Here is a 14,388-nt window from a genome sequence, read left to right as displayed (position 1 = left end):
AACGAGAAATATTAAAGATGGTGGTCAGTAGACTTGCAGCGTTTTTACGCCATAAGTAGACCTAATTCCACTAGCGATCGTCCACAACTTTTCTCTCGCAGGAATTCGGAAAAACTCGGCGTTATCCCCTATGTGCTTTTACAGCTTTCTAGGTCCGAGGGTTTGGGCTTGGCAATATTGGGTCAAGACTTTTGTTTTTTCGAAAAATCCGACATTATTCCTTGTCTACATTTTTTTTTTTTTTTTTTTTTTTTTGTAAAGCACTGTCACCAGTACTTTACTACCATTACAATCTAGCCTAGCCTTGTCTACATTGTAAAGGGGAACTCTGTTCCAAATTTTGGCTTCCTAGGTCCAAGGGTTTGGGCTGGGTGTAGATGAGTTAGAGTATCAGGACTATTTTTTTAATATATTTAGATTTAGCTGGTAACTCTGGTTCTCCTATGGATCTTCTCAGATAGGCGGAATGAAAGTATCAAATATTACTTACTTGGGCTAGTTTAGATGCGTCAAATGATTGTCTATACTACCTAACCGGGAAACCAACCCGTTATTTAAATTTTAAACATAATTATACTATCCAACTTACAGGGCACCAAATGATCTCTAAAATGCGCTTTCGTAAAAAAACAGACTAAAATATTCGCAAATTGGAGCGCACGTCACATCACCCGCTATCGAAAACGAGAGCGGCGTAGCTGCCTCCCACAAACTGGATTTTCGAGTAAAAAAAAGAAAAAAGCGGGATTAAACTAAGCCTATTGTTCCTTTTCTCTGCGCGTCCCGGCCAAGTGAAATTCTCTACCGCTCATGCATAAATTCATTGCCGCTTTTGTCCTACAGCCTCGTATAATTAAACGGTTAGCTTAGTGATGTGCCGAATGGGATTTGGGTTGTCAAAACGACAATAATGTATGTCGTCTTGCTAAGAAAAAGTGGGGTTTGCAGAGAAAAATCAATGTTCTGTGTTTTTAGTTTTTTGGTCTGAGGGAGACTTCAGCCGTAGCCAGTTACCAGTTACCACCCTACCGGCACAGTCGTGCTGCCAAGCGACTTTGTTACGATGCCGTGTAGAAAACAATCAGGAGTATGGGTTTAATGAAACTGCCTACCCTGTCCAGTCCATGGCAGCTCACTCCCATCTTAGACTGCGTCATCATTACCACTAAGTTAGATCGCAGTCAAGGGCTGCTGTCAGTCAGTCAAAACTGCATCTCTACCTAGCAGATTTAGATAAGGGATGAAAAAGATAGCATACAAACAGCTATCCCCTAAGAATAGAGATTTAATTGCTTGTCAACAAAATATCATTTTTTAACCGTTTTTTTAGGACTTGCGCACGCGATTTCTTTGAAATCCCGCTCGAGTTTTGGCGTCTTCGTTTTTTGCGGTTCGGTAATTCTTGGTCGACTTGAATTCGAACGGTATCAAGTGTTTTTAATCTTTTAAGTCCATCGTTAAATAGGTACATTAAAAATATTGCTTAGGTATAGGTTTTCACTGTCCTGCAAATGCTGGTATAGCTGCGAAGCTCTAACAAAATTTTAAATTGATTAGTAAACAATTCTTGTTCCTAATTTGGTATTTATTATATTGTGGTTAATTAAATTTTAGCTTAGTTCTGTGCATTATTGTGGTATTAATAACATCATTATCATCACTATCAACCCATTGCCAGCTCACTACCGAGCACGTGTCTTCTCTTAGATTGAACAGCGTTTTGGTACAATAATATTATGATTTTTACTTACGATTTTTCGATCCTGTTTTTTTTATGTCCCGTATTATAAGCTAATACCTAAGTCGGGCCATATCATTTTGTTTATAAAATATTACGCTGTTCAAGCTCTTTATTACATGTAGGTACATGAAGGTAAGCAAGTACACGCTTAATTGGAGGGAAAATATAATATACCCGCAATATTTTTTAAAGAAAATCTGGGAAGTTTTTACAGTGTTATAACCTAAGTATAGGCCCCTTATTGTAATGAAGTATTCATATATTCAAGAGCCCTCATTAAGGAGAATTAGGTCATTCTTTGCGTCAAACAATGCTTTTCAAACATATTTTATGGTCGTTGTGTAACCTAGACCGAATGACTTAAAATTAGACTTGCATTTTCTAAATGAACTGTGTAGACTGCATAGGCATAGGATAGATAAAGTCAATTGGCCAGCATAAAATGAATGCCGTGGGATCTTTAGAATAAATTAACGCTTATAATAAGCTCGTTTAGTAATATAGGACCTAGACTTTACTGAATGGTATATCGTGCCTCGCAAGTCTAGTTTCGATCTAGTACTTATGAACCTCCTAGCGTTTATGTGCTCCTGGTAATTGTAGGTAGAATGTAAGACCTAAGTCTAGACTTCAGTCAGACGCGGCCACCAAACCTGAGTTTTATGTTTATTATTGGTTTAATAATAATTATACACTTCTAGATACTAGACTTGTTAGTTGTTCGACGACTATAACTGCGTTAAACAGTGTATAAAAATATACCTTACTAAACTCTATCCACGGTAAGAAGATTATAGTATAGCGCTCTCTCTATTACGTTATCACATACGTACGAAAATCTCAGTAGGTGTTAACCATTTTTAGTCACAAACCAATCAAAAACGAAACTAAGTTTTCGAATTGCAAATTCGAATGTTTTTGAAGTTTTGTCCTTGTCATTTGTATGGGATTACGTAACAGAGAGAGCACTATACTAACTTCTTTCCGTGGATACTGGGTAGAGAATTTAATACCTATCTGAATTCTCAGTTCGATGAGAACTTATTAAAAAAACTAACTATCCCGGGTTTTCATAGGTATTATTACTTCGTAAGTACTAGGTAAGTATATCATATTCTTAACCTGTGGTACAATTGTTTGAAAAAAACGTTTGATATAGACATTGGCCATTATACTCTTTTTGTCTCAAATTATAGGGACCTACGTAATTCTACTCAAAACACAATTAAATATAATAATTTTATCTGCAGCGATTAGCTTATGCTCGCGACTTCGTCCGCATGGACTACACAAATTTCAAACCCCTATTTCACCACCTTAGGGGTTGAATTTCCAAAATCCTTTCTTAGCGGGTGCCTACGTCATGATAGCTGCATGCCAAATTTCAGATTGATTCGTCCAGTAGTTTGAGCTGTGCGTTGATAGATCAGTCAGTCAGTCAGTCAGTCAGTCACCTTTTCCTTTTATCTACATCTACACTAATCTACACTATAATATTATAAAGAGGAAAACTTTGTTTGTTTGTTTGTTTGTTTGTTTGTTTGTACTGAATAGGCTCAAAAACTACTGGACCGATTTTAAAAATTCTTTCACCATTCGAAAGCTACATTATCCACGAGTAACATAGGCTATATTTTATTTTGGAAAAAAATAGGGTTCCGTAAGATATTTGGGTTTTTCGGACACAAGGTGTAAAAAATCAACCAGAAAAGTTACTTATTTTGCGTACGCTGCCTAAACTATAAAAGATAGAACCATAAAATGTTCTAATTAATTGTAGATCTTATAAATATCTACAAAAAAGTCCGCGACACACTATACCCATCTATGTCGAGTGAGGCACAGCAACCATTTTTTTATTTAAAAATCTTGAATTTTTTTTGGACTACATTTAAACGCGTTTATTTTACTCATGCTATTAATCCTTATCAAAATAAATGATTTCATCACTAAGAACAGTTTATGGAGATAATATTTGGTCTTTGAATGATTAAAATTGGACGTTTGGTTTTGAAGTTATGGCGAAATTATATTATATTATATAAAGAGGTAATGTCGTTAAGTTTGTTTGTAGGGGGTAATCTTTAGACCTACTGAACCGATTTTAAAAATTCTTTCACCAGTAGAAAGCTACATTATTCCTGAGTGACATAGGCTATACGGGATCTTTAAAAACCTAAATCTACGCGGGCGAAGCCGCGGGGATCAGCTAGTATACCTATAAAGATAAAGATTTCAACAAAATCAATCAATCAATCAATCATTCAAAGAAACAAAACTGTATCCCGGATACTCTTAGTTGAGATTCTGCTAAATAATATAATACATTATAGGTTTTCCTGTGGAGTTCCCGGTAAGCGACGCACATTAGTAAACCAATCACCAATGTTATGATTAAAAATGGATTTTATTCTGTAAATATAATAATTTGTTCCATAAACTCCAAATACTTAATAATAATAATTATATTATGTCATAGTTAGCTAAGAAATTAAGCGTTTACTCCACGATAATAAAGGTTTACAGCCTCGTTCAAATCCTAAAAGTCGGCGGTTCAAACCCCACCCGTTGCGCTATTGTCGTACCTACCAACTCCTAGCCCAAACTTTACGATTAGATGGAGGGAAAAGGGGAATATTAGTCATGATTAACATGGCTAATATTCTTTTTTCAAACAGGTATATAGATTAATAGGTTATTGCCTATTGGTTTACGGATTAATTAAATGATAAGAAAGCTTGGACTTGGGAATGAGTTGCCAAACAGCTCGTTCTAATAAGTATAGGTAAGTGATTTTGTAAAGTGGTGATAGTAAAAAAAAATACCCGGCTGAGTTTGGTGTGTGCTTTTCTCAGACTGGGCGCGTTTGGAACCCTCGTAGCTTTAGCTTTTAAGTTTACGTACGTACTTATTGCAAATTCAGCAATTGACCATCAGAAAGTATACCTACAGAATATTACCCAATCTAAATGATTTGAGTTTGAGTTTGAGCTTGAATTGTTTACACACTCCTCTATAGGCGTAATCGGGATGTATCTACCTACCCTATTCGGTCTCATATTATTTCGAAAAGTGATTTTTAATCATATTATAATTTGTATAGAAGCAGGCGTTACTTTGCGGTCCATGATATACAATGAACCAAAAGTTTAATTTGCTGTAATCCGCTGTAGTGGTGGTGCGTATTGCTTGCCTGGTGGCTGCTTCTTCCTGCATGTTTAGCAGTGGGAGGGCGGGCGGTGCATTTCGCATGCTGCATGTTGCACCATACAGATTCGACCTGTTTCAGCGGATTACAGCAAATTAAGCTTTTGGTTCATTGTACATATTCTAATTTTTGGCGCACTAATCATAGAACATTAATTCTCTTTCACCACTACGGGAAAATCTTCGGGTATAATATTATTAGAGATATCTGTATGTATACCCAATGACTTATATGTATTGTATACCTTTGGTTAAGATAGGTTCAGCGTTTGTGGAAAGGTAACAGACTAATTATTATTGACAGACAGATTATTGTATAGGTTTTCTCACTAGTCGACCCATCTATGACATCGACTAGTCGACATTCGTACGTTGTTTGTTATGTTGGTCAAATAGTTTATTTTTGTTTATGTACCTCCTTATAATATTATCTTTAAGATAATACTTAGGTACAATTTTCCACGTGTCAGTCCTATTTGAGAAAATTCGAGATCTATGAATAGTGAATACAGTTCCTTTGGTAAATATTTCTTTTCAGATCGTTTTAAGGTAAACTAAACAGACCCACCTGAGCTCGTGAATTCGGCCAAGGTTGTTTATTAGTACCGAACCTCATTAGGGAAAGCTAAGCGTGGCGTGGCGTGGGCGCGATGCTTACCTTACCTACAGGCTAGGACAGAGAGTTGCCATTGACTGGTGTACCTACAAATACAATGAGGACAGTGCTAATCAAGTTTTTTATACCAGCTGTAAAATAAATTTTTAATCACCTTAATTAAATTCATAATTATAACAATATGTACCTATTAGTAAAAAAAGAAAAATATTAATTTCCAATATTTCTAATGTAATTAATAAGTAAAGCGATTGAAAAATCGGCACTATAGGAAGATGTATTTAATTTAAAATATTACAAAAAAACTTTAAAAAACTCTATAGGTATATAATTTTAATATAATATTATTTTCAAGCTTAAGTCTGAAATAATTAGGGGGCGTCGTCGTTTTTTTGAGGTCTGACTTACGAGGCATGCTCCTCTAGTAATATGAGTTATCACAACTCTCTGCTCCAGGGTGAGTGTGAACCATGCTTGAGTAGTTTAATGTGGGAGTTAATAGGTTGGATTGGGATAACTATTTCGAGTCGATTAGGTGCTTTCGAACAGGAATTCAAAATACAGGGGAAATTCACGCGCACGAAGTCGCAGCAAAAATCTAGTAGCGGCAAATATAACAAACTAGCTGACGCCCGCGACTTCATCCGCGTGGACTTAGGTATTTAACAATCCCGTGGGAACTCTTTGGTTTAAAAATGTATTTAAAAAAAAAAGGGATATAAAATAGCCGGGATCATAAGTATTAAAAAGTAAATAGGATAAAAAGTAGCATAAGTTACTCTCCAGGCCTTTATGTATACCCATGCAAAAATCATTACGTCAATCCGTTGCACCGTTGCCATGTGATTGAAGGACAAACCAACAAACAAACAACAGACAAACACACTTTCGCATTTATAATAAGGGTAGTTACTGATTTTTAAATAAGGGGCTAGCTTTAAGTTTTATTTTAATACTAGCTGATGCCCGCGACTTCGTCCGCGTGGAATTGGGTTTTTTAAAAATCCCGTGGGAACTCTTTGATTTTCCGGGATAAAAAGTAGCCTATGTCCTTCCCCAGGATGCAAGCTATCTGTACCAAATTTCGTCAAAATCAGTTGAACGGATGGGCCGTGAAAGGCTAGCAGACAGACAGACAGATAGATAGCAGACGGACAGGCATCATATTACTTTATATAATTTAGACCAGGCACTATATTTTAGGGCAATTGCTCGCGCGGACATCCTTTTTGGCGTTTATTTCGAAATGACTCTCTCCTAACTTTTCTAAATATATTTTACAAAGTCCAAACTGCCTGTCGATAATTTTTCTTATTAGTTTCACACATCCTTAACAACTTTCAAAAAAAAGGCTCTACATCAATAGAAAGCTTTAAAAAGCTTACAAATATAAGTCAATTAAAATTTGATTATGCTCGTCAAGAGACATGAGAAAGTATTCGATTCGTCGTCACAGCCGGCTGCCATGTGTGTTGTCTGTTGGGGGTGGACAATATTATGCACTTGCCTTAGGGTTGTCTTTTGATCATAACTATGAGTTTGCAGTTTTAACACGTAAATCGTAATAAGAGTTTAAAAGCACTTAACTTTACGCTAGGTCTAAACCTAGCTTACCAATACTAAAATCTAAAATTATACTACCTAATACTACCTAATATCTAAAATTATGCGAGTTTTGGGAGCGTTTTATTTGAATTTATATAAATACAATAAGTATTTACTTTGTGGTTTCGATAGGTATGTATTTTTTGTGTCACATAAAAAGAAACAATTTCCTCGACAAAAAAAACAAAATCGCTCGATGTTTTTCTTTATTTTTAACCACACTAGCTTAGACTACACCAATTTCGAACCCCTATTTTACCTCCTTAGAGGTTCAATTTTCAAACAATCCTTTCTTAGGATGTCTACTTCGTAATAGCTATCAGCATGCGAAATTTCAGCCCGATCAGTCCAATAGTTTGAGCTCTGTTTTGATAGATCAGTCAGACCTTTTCGTTTTATATATTTAGATTGAAAAAATATTATAAACATAAATTATTTACTTAAAAATCTTCTTTAAAATCTTTAGTCATGTTGCTTCCAATAAAATATGTCACTTTGAAAGCACATAAGGAGAGTGGCGAATGCTATTATTCAAAGTGTTTTTAAACACTATGTCACACCATTACGCAAGAAGTGACAACCCTGCAACAATGCGCGGTAAATCACCCGCAGCGCGTCGAAGTAGACGTGTGCTTTGACGAGCCGCTATGCATTTTATGACAAGCCATTGATGTCTTCCTGACTTCGACTCTTCTATACCGTTCCCATGCAGCCATGACAATTCAGCTCCGTACTTTGACCTCCACAGCTTTCCTGTTTACCTAGTAGCTACAAAGTGAAAAGTGAGTTTTCTAGAAAGAAAAGTTTAGGATTTTCCGATTACAGCCAGCGCGTGCCAGACCTGAGTTATTTTATAAAAGCTGTAAGTGTTTCTGCGTATTATCCCCAACACCGGGAGGAACGATTGCTTGGATGTTTGTTTGGATCATGATGGCTTTGGGAGATAACAAGTAATAAAGGTGTAAACAATCTTACGTCAAAGTAAAAAGTCTAATTTTTTATATTATTTTCTTCGGAGTAGTATTAGAAATCACGTCATACATTGCCAGACATGCCAATAACCTATTTTGAATAAATTATTTGAATTTTTCTTTTTTTTCTTTTGAGGTACGAAACCCCAACTTCTTCACCAACTACGTTAAAGTAAAATGACAAAATATGAATGCAACCTACTTAATAGTAAGTAACTTGTAAAAGTACATATTTATTTTATTTTATTGTAAGTACATAGGTACCTAGATAGTACATAGATATAAGATAACAAGCCTAGGTACATGAAATATAATACCAGAGTTGTGTAATGATCACTCAATGATAATTACACAAACTACGTAAAATGAAAGGTTATTTTCTATTTTTGTAACTATTCGTAATTTTAGGTTGGGTTGAAAGAAAACGGTATAATAAATTGACTGCAGTTGCTTTACAATTTATTTCCTTAGCTTAGTTCAACAAGCTCATAGATAACTTTAATACTAGGTACTTATTTCTTAGTTCAATGTTCTGTGGCTGATTTTCTCAATTACTTAATAAGTTTTAGTTGATAATATAGTAGGACTCTGTATGCTTTAAACTTAAAAATTAAATCCTATACAAATTATGGGAAGTTTTAGATGGAGACTAGACCTAAAGTCAAGAAGTAGAAATTATTATATTTAAGTCTCCATTCTTTTCCAAATAATTCACGTTTAAATTAAAAAAAATTACTAGCTGATGCCCGCGACTTCGTACGAGTGGATTTAGATTTTTAAAAATCACGTGAAAACTCTTTGATTTCCCGGGGATAAAAAGTAGCCTCACTCTCCATGTCTTTAACTATACCCAAGCAAAAAAATCACGTCGATCCGTTGCTCTGTTGCAACGTGATTGAAGGACAAACCAACAAACCAATAAACCAACAAACAAACACACTTTCACAATTTTTTTTTTTTTTTTTATAATATGGGTACTGATTTTTATTCAGATACAAATTAGCCCTTGACTGTAATCTCACCTGGTGGTAAGTGATGATGCAATCTAAGATGGAAGCGGCCTAACCTGGAAGGGGTATGGCAGTTTTCCTTTATTTCTACACGGCATCATACCAGACGCTAAAAAGCTTGGCGGCATGGCTTTGCCGGTAGGGTAGTTACTAGTTACTAGCCACGGCCGAGGCCTTCAACCAAACCAAAAGTCTATTAAGTTTAGTAGGTATAAAAAGCTCTTCATTTCAAATTCGTACAGGTTTATTATAGAAACTGTTTAAACTTGAAAACATAAAAAGAGTATAAATAATTGATAGACCTTGTTGTGTATGTAAAAAATTAAGTAAAGACAACATATTTAGGTAGTCACGCGATGGAGTTTAATGTCCTCTGTGAACATCAATGACTCGATAGTGAGTATTATTTTCAAAGGGCCTTGCAATTAGGTACCTATCTACTTATTTAGTGAAAAGGGCACAATTTCGGCGTCTAAAGAGTTGCCGGTGAACACATTCTGGTACTTCTACATTATGATATCTTAGTCATTATTACAAGATCTAAATTACAATAATTTTTGAATAATAATCATGCCCCATGTACCTACTCATGACAACGATGTTTTCAAAACGAGCGATTGGGTAACAAAACAACCAGAGAATTCTAAGAGAATTATTCTAAACTAGCAACCCGCCCAGGCTTCGCATGGGTGCAATGTAGATAGATACTTTTCGTGTAACTTTGACCATTTAGGCAGCGCACGCCTCGGAAATTCATTTTTTTCCGACCTAATTCACATTATTTCATTCCTAATCTAATAGGGATCTCTAATTTTTTTGAGAATAAAATGTAGCTCATGCTACTTGCTAATAATGTAGCTTTCTATAGGTGAAAGAATTTTGAAAATTAGAGAGTAGTTATTCAGTTTATCCTACTTTTTTCTTATAATATACTAGCGACCCGCCCCGGCTTCGCATTTGGTGCAGCGTAGACACTAATGTGATCTACTCGTGTGGTGTCAGTGAGGAGATTATAGGCGCCGCGCCGCCGCGCCGCCTCCGTCTCGTTTTGTTGCGCTTTAGTTTGAATCTTACGATATTATTTCATATTATTTTGATTTTGTGATATCTCGTAAGATATTATTCTAAATTAAATGATGTCAAGGGCAATTTTGGTCTAAATTGAATATGACAGATGATTAACTATTTTATTTTGAAAAGAATTAATAGTCTGTCAGTAAAAAACAACCTCGAAAGTAAGGCTTTGTTTCAGATCACATATGAAAATCATAAAATCGAGTATTGCGAGCCAGCCTTCAAAGATACATGTATGTTATCGCAGATTTTTTTGTAGAACTTTGTAAGAGAAACAATTTCACCAGACGTTGTTTTCGTGTAACTTTAACCATTTATGCAGCGCACGCCTCGGAAACTCGCAAATGAGAGGATTTTTTCCGACCTAATTCACATTATTTCAATTTCCCTAGGGATCTCTAATTTTTGAGAATTAAACTATACCTATAAACCTTCCTATTAAATCACTCTATTTATTGGTGAAAACCACATTAAAATCCGTTGCGTAGTTCAAAAGATCTACGCGTTCATACATACATATAGACGCGGGACGCGACTTTATTTTATACTATGTAGAGATTTTGTTGATTTTCGAAGGAAGCTTGATTTCTTCCGACATTTTGTTCAAATATCGTCATATTTCAACAAAAATTAACACAAACCAATAAAAAACCATACCTATAAACCATCCTCTTGAATCACGCTATCTATTGGTGAAAACCACATTAAAATCCGTTGCGTACTTTAAAAGATTTACGCGTTCATACATACGTACATACATAAATACATACAGACAGAGGGAAGCGACTTTATTTTATAATATGTAGAGATATATAGAGAAGCTCGTTGCACCTCGACTAACGTTCGAGGATGAATTTAATAGGTACAAATTTGTGGATATTCTAAGATAAGTAGGCAGTACTTTTCGGTTAAAAATGAAAAATGTCTCATGGTTTTTAGAAATTCAACCCCCAACGCATTTTTGAAGCTCAGAATACAGTTTGTTCTGTATTCTAAGTTTCAGATTCTCGGCTAGTACCTACATCACACTCACGGTTATGCAAAAGCGTATTTTTATATAGGTAATAAGAAAAGTTAGAAATGTTTCAACGATCCATTCAAGTTTTACGATTCGAGTCCATTTCGTGACATCGTAAATAGATATTATGTAAGTTTTATGTAAATAATTGTATATTATGCAACTCTTTGGCGTTTTATTTTTTTATGCAAAAATAGGTTTCAGAAACAAGACAAAAATATTATAAGAACTGAAAAAAGGAAGGGCTTATTAAAGTTTATACTGGATAGTGTTTCCGGAAAATGTGTAAATGAATAATTGAAATGAACATACTAATTATAATGAAATGAAATTGTCTAAGTAGGTAAGTATTTCCTGTATTATTATTATCTTGCATTGTATTATTTAGGTAAAGCACGAAATTATAATATTTAAACGGCTCAGTTTAATAAAAAATAACAACTAAATAAAGCTTTATCTAAACTTAGATGGAATATAAAAGTTCTTAAACTTTAAAAACGAACTTGGTTCGTTGAAGAGAGGCTTCTAAACTTTTCGCTCACAACTTTAACTTTTCTCCCTCACCCGCCTTTAGTATTGATTTTCCATTGGGTTCGCTCGCACTTTCAACAGGTTCTAGTTTCTCCTTTAGAGCCATGTTCGCCTGGTAGTTGCCGGGCGATAGAGCACCGCACGCCCGCACCGCGCTCACATGCGCAGTACGTGCATGTCCGTGCACGTACACACAACGGTGTGTCTGTGTATAGTGTTTTCCTATGTTTGTTGATAACCCCACTATCAATGTATTAAAATGCAAATGTGTGGAATAAGACGACAATATTAAACACACTCAATATAGTGGTTAAGTCAGACGGCCGCGGCCATACCTACCAGTTACCACACTTTGAAAAATCAAATACTTAAAGTAGACTTCATGGCATTTACGGTAAATTATTGTAATAAAATTAAGTTAAGAATAAAACTGTAAAGTCACATGAATAAAGGCCACATCACCACTTTCCATCAAGTGTGATTGTGGTCAAGCGTTTATCTATAACTAGCTTATGCTCGCGACTTCATCCGCGTGGACTACACAAATTTCAAACCCTTATTTCAACCCCTTAAGGGTTGAATTATCAGTCAGTCAGTCAGTCACCTTTTCGTTTTATATATATTTTTCAGATGAATTTAAAAAAGTATAGATCACCAGTCATTTGATATTGTATGAAAACCTACGAATAACAATATCTTTGAAAACATCGTTCCACGATAGAATAAGTGCCGTTACATATTGTCCCGTTTTTGTGGTTTACGTTAATGCATACCACAGCGTCATGTGATTAATAATGTTAGATAACAGTATTAAAACCACAGGATTCCACGGGATTTAATTAATCTGGACACTATTCCTTCTCCGGATCATCAATTTTATTGATTGTAATCGAAGTGGAGTGTTCAATGTTTTTATTTACTTACACAGACACAATAAAAATGTAGGTACTATACCTATCTGGAATCTGTAATCTTTTTAATTTTGTACTACTGATGTTTAATTAAATTTTAAAGAAAAGAACTTCGAACTTGTAATCTATGGTAGACTATAGGGTAGGTATGGGTATTATATTATGTTTTTGCACTACAGGTACAAACTGGGTAACTCGTTTAACGTTTAAATGTTCATGGCCATGGCATAATTTAAAAAATAAATATAGAATCAACAAAATTTACATTTTGTGATAATAATATAATCGAGTTATTGTTTTGCTGCATCATCAGCCCAGACCACGTGAAGTTCAAGTTGTGTCTTTGTGTCCTTGGGGTAAATCTAATTGTGACATTTCTCTAGTTCAAAGCACCTCACCTCATGCATTCCTGGTATCATAGTTGACATTTTTTCTCTTGTCCGTCTCTCTTTTGTCGCTCATGGCCGATATCCATATACGTCCTTATCATATTATTTTAACTACATGATTGACAATATCTGGTTGTTAGAACTGCAATAAATATGTTAATATTATTATAATAATAACATTGTAATATTGCAACCATTGTCACGTTCACTTGACTCACATCCTGGGAAGCAGGCGGACAGTGCGACAGACAACAGCCAACTATTATAACTTGTGACGAGTGATCAACCAAAACAAGAGGGCCATTGTTCTAGCCTTGTATGTATTTCCGCTGTTTTACAACAAAAAAAATACAGTTTGTACTATTGTAATTACAGTTGTAATTAGCTTTAGCTGCGCGAATCGTCTAGACTTCATATTTTTATGGGACTCCACAATGGCACCTCATTGGCACCGACCCCAAAAAATATTATTATGGAACTATATTAACTCTTGTATACATAATATATTCGGTAATAAATTAAATTATTTTTCAATTTTTAGTGTTTATGTAACGAAGTCGGTTTTTATTTTTTTTGTAAAAATTTTTTATTTCACAAATTTTAGTGGCCCCATGGAATTATGCTATGACTGGTTAAAAATCTACTGTTTACTAAGCTATTACACTGATCGCGAGCAATTTACTCTTATCCGTTGAGGAGTTCCAGTATCTATCTTCGAAGATGTTCATCAGATCTTCACCAAATTGAAATGGGACCAACTTTGAAGTATACCCTTTCAAACAAAAAAAAATTTTCAAAATCGGTCCAGGCGTTTTTGAGTAATCGGGGAACATACATAAAAAAAAAAAAAAAAAAGATTCCGACGAATTGAGAACCTCCTCCTTTTTTTGAAGTCGGTTAAAAATCGTTTTGCGTGTGCCTTGAAGAGGATGTAGGTAGAGAAAGATCGAGACTCGCGTATTTTATTTTTGAGTAATAGGTAACTCATTGTATTGTTGTTTATAGCAATGCAAAACTGAAAACTGCTATTATATAGTAGATATACTTACCAAGCTGAAATAGTGAAAAAAACAGACGTGTTACACTTTCGACACAAAAAATTTGCGCGTATTGTGCAACAGCCTACAAAATGGGATAATCGTAAATTTTTTGGTATTTTCTTCATCTTTATGGTGCGCTATAACTCAAACATGAATATTTTAAGCTTTATGTATGCATCTGTCAAAACAGTAAGACCGAAACAGACAGACGTGTTACGTAAACCGGTAAATATAAAAGGGCTGCAATGTAGGTGAACATTCCCGGTCATAAACCG

The 14,388-nt window shown here is 35.0% G+C and overlaps 1 protein-coding gene across 5 annotated transcripts in view; it reads left to right on the top strand.

The window, feature by feature from the left end:
- The window catches only part of Ppn (proteoglycan-like sulfated glycoprotein papilin), a 138,309-nt gene that overhangs the window by 1,557 nt on the left and 122,364 nt on the right, over positions 1 to 14,388 (top strand). The window lies entirely within an intron of this gene.

The sequence above is a fragment of the Maniola hyperantus genome, chromosome 18 (genome assembly GCF_902806685.2).
Source record: "Maniola hyperantus chromosome 18, iAphHyp1.2, whole genome shotgun sequence".
Classification (NCBI taxonomy): Eukaryota; Metazoa; Arthropoda; class Insecta; order Lepidoptera; family Nymphalidae; genus Maniola; species Maniola hyperantus.
The sequence above is the reverse complement of the archived record's forward strand: the minus strand, read 5'-3'. Positions and strand labels throughout refer to the sequence as shown.